The sequence below is a fragment of the Bufo gargarizans genome, chromosome 10 (assembly GCF_014858855.1).
Source record: "Bufo gargarizans isolate SCDJY-AF-19 chromosome 10, ASM1485885v1, whole genome shotgun sequence".
Taxonomy (NCBI): domain Eukaryota; kingdom Metazoa; phylum Chordata; class Amphibia; order Anura; family Bufonidae; genus Bufo; species Bufo gargarizans.
Window position 1 is genome coordinate 37878356 of NC_058089.1, and position 6406 is coordinate 37884761.

At 49.3% G+C, this 6406-nt stretch overlaps 1 pseudogene; it reads right to left on the reverse strand.

The window, feature by feature from the left end:
* Positions 1 to 1087: 1087 nt before the first annotated feature.
* On the reverse strand, positions 1088 to 2127 carry LOC122920633 (annotated as a pseudogene).
* Between the last annotated feature and the right edge of the window lie 4279 nt (positions 2128 to 6406).

Sequence of the window (6406 nt, forward strand, 5' to 3'; positions counted from 1 at the left end):
TAGCCGAGCACTGGCTCGGCTATTTCCGTTGGGCCCATAGAAGTGAATAGGAGCGGTGGCCGGTCATATGCGGTGCGCTCCCAGATCGGAGTCCTCCAGCCACCACCTTACAGGGCTCTGTTCACGATATAGGTGCGGGTCACAGAGGTGGGACCCGCACCTATCAGATAATAGGGGCATATCCTAGCGATATACCCCCATTGTCTGAGATGAGACAACCCCTTTAAGAAATTTCATCTAGACACGGAAAAATCTGCAGCGTTAATTGACCTGTGGTGCAGATTTTAGAGCCACATCCGCAAAATCCGCATTTTGCTGTGCTTTCCTTGCAGATTTTGACATAGAAACGCTGCAAATTTGAGAGGAAATTTCAATGAATAACTATCTCCGCATGTGGCTGTGCCCTCACGGGTTTTACCCAAGGACCGTATTTGTCACCTATGCACCAGGATGGCTGATAAAATTCTGAACCTGATGTGTCTAACCTCTGGGAGACACCCCACGATCCTGAGAAAGGGGGGTCCAAGTGCACATGTTAGTCCACCCATGGGACTGACAGATCACTGTCCTTGTAGAAGTGAATGGCATAGCGGACCACCCTGCACACTACCACTCCATCCACAGAAAGGATTCGGGACCACCCGATTGTCAAGATCTCTCTGAGGGGGTCCCCTGCAATCTGATCAATACTTTTCGTGGGATAACCCCCTTAACGTGTGTTCCTCAGCACGTGTTAGTACCAAGCTTATTAAATCATATGTAATTAATACTAATTAGCGTTTCCCATGTGCCATGGTCCCTTACTAATCCTTCATATACTTGAAATACAAAGACATATATATAATCACTGAAGGTAAGTCCTTATTCTGGAGAAGCATGCTATTATTTCGCTTCTCTAGCCTGTAGAGTACAGGAACTACGTCACTGACTAGATTTAGCATTAAAACAGTATAATAACCATGTTCCCATTTGCTGCGCCCCCAGAGGATTATATCCCACAAGTCGGTTAGCTGTCAGGTAACTTCTTTGTAAACTCTGTAAAGAAGGAAGCAGACTGGGAATAGAGGTGAGGGTGGTTTTGTGCGGCTTAATAAGTTTGGCTGTATTGGCCTGCATACCCGTTAGCATATTTCTCGTAGTACTCGGCGGGACTGTAACCTGCTGCTCCTAAGCTATACTGGGAAAATGCAGATGCGTAGGCTTGGCTGTAACTCTGGCTGTAGGCTTGAGATGCACCATAGGGATCTGCATATTGTGCCATCACTGCTGCCGCTGCTGCCGTTCTTCTCCCCACTGGACTTCTGTCCCTGTATGCCGCAGGAGCCAAGGCTGCATTGATTGATGGCGGTGCTGGGGGCGCAGCGGCCTACAGGGGCAGCGGGCAGAGTTGCAGCCGCCGCAGCCACCACGGCAGCCGGAGTGAGGGCTCTGTCATATGTAGCTCGAGCACCAAGCCCACTTCTGTCGTAGAAGTCATATGTGTACCTCTCATAGTATTCCCTCTCATACCATGAGCGAGGTGAAAATGGGGAAAAGGGAGCTGGGGGCGGTGGTATGCGTCCACGGTGGAAATAGTAAGCATGTGGCGGCGGAGGAGGTGGTGGGGGAGGTGCAGCTGAGGCCGCCACCACAGTTGCAGAAGATAGCTTGGAGTTCTTGGGGGCATTATTGCTCTTAGACAGCGTGACGAAAATTTTCTGGTCTTCCAGTGGAGTGTCGTTAAGGTGCAAAATGGCATCCATGGCTTCCCTCTCCTTGGCCATGTGCACAAAAGCATAATTTTTGACAATGTCACACTCTACAACTTTGCCAAATTTTTCAAACAACTCTTTCACTTGTGACGTAGTTGCTCTGCTCGATACATTGCCCACATAGATTTTGGTAGCGTTACGTATCTTTGAAGTCGCATATTCCACAGTGAGATGAGAACCATAAAATTCTTGTTTATGCAGCTCACCAATGGCACGATGGGCATCCTGCTCGCGTTCCATATGAACAAAGGCATAATTTTTGAGGATATCACACTCATTTACCTGGCCGTACCTCTCAAATAGCTTCTTTAGTTCATCAGGAGAAGTAGATGGTGATACACCACCTACAAAAATCTTCACCATGGCTTGGGGTTCTGGTCAGGTTTATACCAATACTTTTGCTCCCCTTTTAGGCAGAAACAAAGAAAACAAATATTAATAGACAATATTTACGAGAACAAAAATTGGATTTTTGTACTTACCGTAAAATCCCTTTCTCGTTCAATTCATTGGTGGACAGAGCACCATGGTATATGCCCAACTACCACTAGATATCAAAAAGGTTGGCTCCGCCCAGGTGGGCTATACCCTCTCCACAGACACTAGGCTAAATCAGTTTGTACCAATAGCAGTAGGCGAGAGAACAAAAGCGAAGAACCAACATGTCCTGGACCGGGAAAGGAAACGAGAACAGCAGCCCGGTGATTGGAAAAGAAGTGAAAACAAAGGGTGGGATCTGTGTCTCCCAATGAATTGAACGAGAAAGGGATTTTACGGCAAGTACAAAAATCCAGTTTTCTCGTTAAGGTCATTGGGGAACACAGCACCATGGGACGTCCCAAAGCAGTCCCCGAGGGCGGGAAGGAAATCTCATGCAAAAAGTTGGACGCACAGGTGCTGGAGAACTCTGTGACCCAACCAGACCAGGAGAGGCCATAGCATTAAATGGCTCCAAAGAAAAAATAATAATATAGGAGACCGTCAAGATTCCAAGGACAAGTGCCTGGGAAAAGAGTCCAAGAAGGAACAAGGGGAAACACCCGGTTCCTCTCGAGGTGGGATAGGGAGCAAGGCAGATGTCCTGAGCAAGAACCAAGAGTTGAACAAGTACGCACTAAAGAGCCCGAGGAAGGATCTGGAAGAACCAGGGCTCCTCCTGAAGAAACAGGAGAGTAGCACAGCAACGTCTGTTGGTAACGACCTAGCGCTCTGCATATGGAAGGATGCTCCAGGAGGAGAATCCATAAGAGGACAGACCCAACAAGAAAATTTGACTATGAGGGTACCTGGCAGGAGGAAAAATGCCTGGAAAAAAGGACAGAGCAGTCCTTAACCAAGGAGAAAAACTTCCTGGAAACAAGCTAAAAAACCCTGTGGACTGCCCTTCGGCAAAAGGAAGGTGCTTCTATAAGGCCTGAAAGCAAAGGAACCCGACCAGAAAGAGGACCCAGCAAGGAAAAACTCCAAAAACATGGCCTGTCTGTAAAGGCAAGGGTAGAGAAGAACCATGGAAAGGGAGTGAGCCTCCTTCCGCAGCAAGGCATGTGGGCGAAGAGAAAAGCCCTATAAGAAGGTGGAAACCCCATCCTGCTAGAGAAAGCAGCCAACCCCTGGGGGAGGAGGGGTCCTAGGTAAAGGCCAAGAGAAGGAAACGCAAAGACCTGCTTCCCGTAAAAAAGAGGCTAGGATCGAGCCTCCGAAAAACTAAAATAACAAAATATCGCTGTGAAATGTAAGAGCAGAGATACAGTATACCTTTGCCACATGAAGTCTCAGGGAAAAGGGAAACAGTAGCAGGCCCCGGTAATACAAGAGGAGACACATGTCTGAGAAATATTGGAGTAGAAGGGAGAGGACTCCAAACAGCCTATGGAGGAACAGTTCTCAAAATGAGGGAAAGCTCCATCCCGAAAGAGACCAATACGATCCAAATTGCAAACCGTAGCATTAAACTCCCAGATACCAGGTACTTGACCTGGGGAGACAGAAAGAGCCTATGGGGACCCAGGAGGGAAAAGAACCAAACCGGGCCCAAATAAGCAGCTGTCATACACAGCATGTGCAGTCAGAGATGCCACGAGTAGATTTCCCAGATGGAGCCGGACTGCTAGATTGTCAAAGGGGCAGGGACTCCAAGCAGGATTACCCAGACAGAGGCTCAAGTAGGGTCCACAGAACTGGACCACATGAGGACAATAATAGCCAGATTATCAATGGAAAAATGAAATGTATCCACCATAGGGAAAAAAAACATCAGCCATGGTTAACCAACCATCCCAAGAGTAGTGGCTAGCATACTGTATAACACTGCTCCGGAATGGGAAAGTACAGCAGCCTGGATTTTGTAAAAGAAATTCCAGACATCCATATGTCAGTAGAGGATGCAGAATTCGCCAGGGGAAGCAGAGAGAGACTACACGGAAATGGAGTAACCAGCTACCAGCAGAGCACAATGAAACCCCCAAGGAAGGGGGAAGAAACTGACAGGTGCAGAAAACGGCAAGGCCCAAGGGGACAGCACTACTGTCATGTAGCACCACTAATCCGCAAATCTAAGGGCGTACAAGAACACCCGGACCATATCCGATACCAGGGCGAGCAGCCGAAAATCCCACTCAGCAAGTAGGTGTGTGGCGCTCACTAGTCCCGTCACAGCCATCTCAGCGAGGATGTCCAGCGATGACCCAAAACTGCAGTAGCGGCTGGTGCTCACAATGCTTCGTATCCCTGCAGGATAGAGAGTAAAGATCCAGGAACAATGTCAGGACTGGATCACGTAACTCTGTGAAAACAAAGCAGAAAAGCAGTAAAAACAACGCAAGTACTCCATCATGAAATGGGATAACGCGACTGTGCGGAATACAGCAGTACTTTATAGGGTTGAAAATAATCTAGCATGGCAGCCAATAACCTGCGCACGCAAGGGGAATGTGGTTGTCTGGTGCAAGCAATAAAGTAAAAATCATGCCTAGTACAGCGGCAATGAGAAGACTTGGACGTACTGCACCGGGTGTCCGATCTGAAGAGGCCAGCCATATACTGGATCTAAGAATTGCAACTCTACTCCGTCCAAAAAGGGGGGGGGGGGAAGAACATATGGTTGCCAGGTGCATACTCCAACCACGATGGCCTGTCGGATATAGCGCCTTCAGATAGTACAAGTACACCGTCGTTCTCGGCGGCAATGAGGTGCTAGATGCATACTAGAACCAGAAAAGGGTGATGAATACAGCGTTTGGGGATGGGACCATCACTCAGCATGAAGAGGGGCCCCATGATTGCTTAGCACACATTAGAGCCAGGAAAATACACCCAGTAATGCAGGAGCCGTATGGAGAGAAAAACGGCTGTGTAATGCAGACCAAAAACCAGACAGGTATAAAGGCTACAGCATCTGGAGATGGTATAGGTACTCCACTGAAGAAGGAAGCAAGGTGGCTTCATGGTGCACACTAGAACAAGGCATGCATACTTCGTCTGTGGTGCAGAATAGAACCAACAGGTGTAATGGCTACAGCCTCTGGAGATGATACAGGTACTTCACCTAATAAAGGAGTAATATGGTAAACCAGGGCTCCCCCATTAATATGTTGCGTGGTGCACACCAGCCCCAGGATGATGTACTGGCTACAGCGTCTGGAGAAGAAATGCGGTGGCCTGGAACACTCTCAGACGAGGAGAGTGTGTTGAATATAGCCCCTGGAATAGAGAATTTACTCCAGCTGAAAAGAACATACTTTGGAACGAGGAAAGTCTGCCGCATACAGCATTTGGCAGTGTTACGAGTACCCCCCTGTGAAGGGGAAGGCGTACTTGCCTGGGACACCACATAGGTGTGTTGGCATGCTAAACACAGTGACGGGTAAAGCGCCACATACTGGAGAGGCGGCAAGCTGACTTACCTGTGTGGATAATATCCTGTGCAGTCAGGGGAGTGCCATCTGAAAATCCACTAAAGGGGATACCAACCCTGGAGAGGAGAGGTTCCTCAGTGGACATTTGTCTTTGACCACCCAGAGAGATTCTATATGGTGGAAGACCGCCTGGTGCTCTGTTCAGAGTCAGAATCGTGCAGAGGTGTCCCCCGAGGAGGCGTAAGATGCGCCAGGGAAGAATACATCACCAGCCTCAGACCTGTCCTGGGGGTGACCCGAGGATGCCGAGCAGGAGCGGGACTTAGTTGTGACAACCCAAGGTCGTTTGCGGGACCTGTTGTCCGAATGTGACCCGTCCGCAGAGGAGTCCCTGGGAGGGGCAGAGGCGGCTTCAATTTGGGCAGGCAAGCGGTCCAGCCACTCCACCATGGATTGGGAGAGTCGGACAAGGTTCCCTACGGCTTGTGACAAGGAAGAGGCCCATTCAGGAGGGAGCGACACAGAAGGGGTGGTCAGGGAGACATGAAGGGCCTGGGAGCAAGGTACTGCGCACAAACAGGGAAGGCTGACCGCATGGCAACTTTTTATCTCAGTGGGCGCATGTAAAATACATGGCGACCAGAAGCAAGGGCTGGGAACGAGAGTCCTCTCTGGAGGAGGATATGGGGGCTGATAGGGAGCCTAAAAAAAGAAAAACAGCCAGGCAGAGGCTGTTTTACTGGACCCCCGGTGCCGTGTCCCTGAAGAGGTGCTGCAGCAGCTGCAGGAACATGCAAGGAG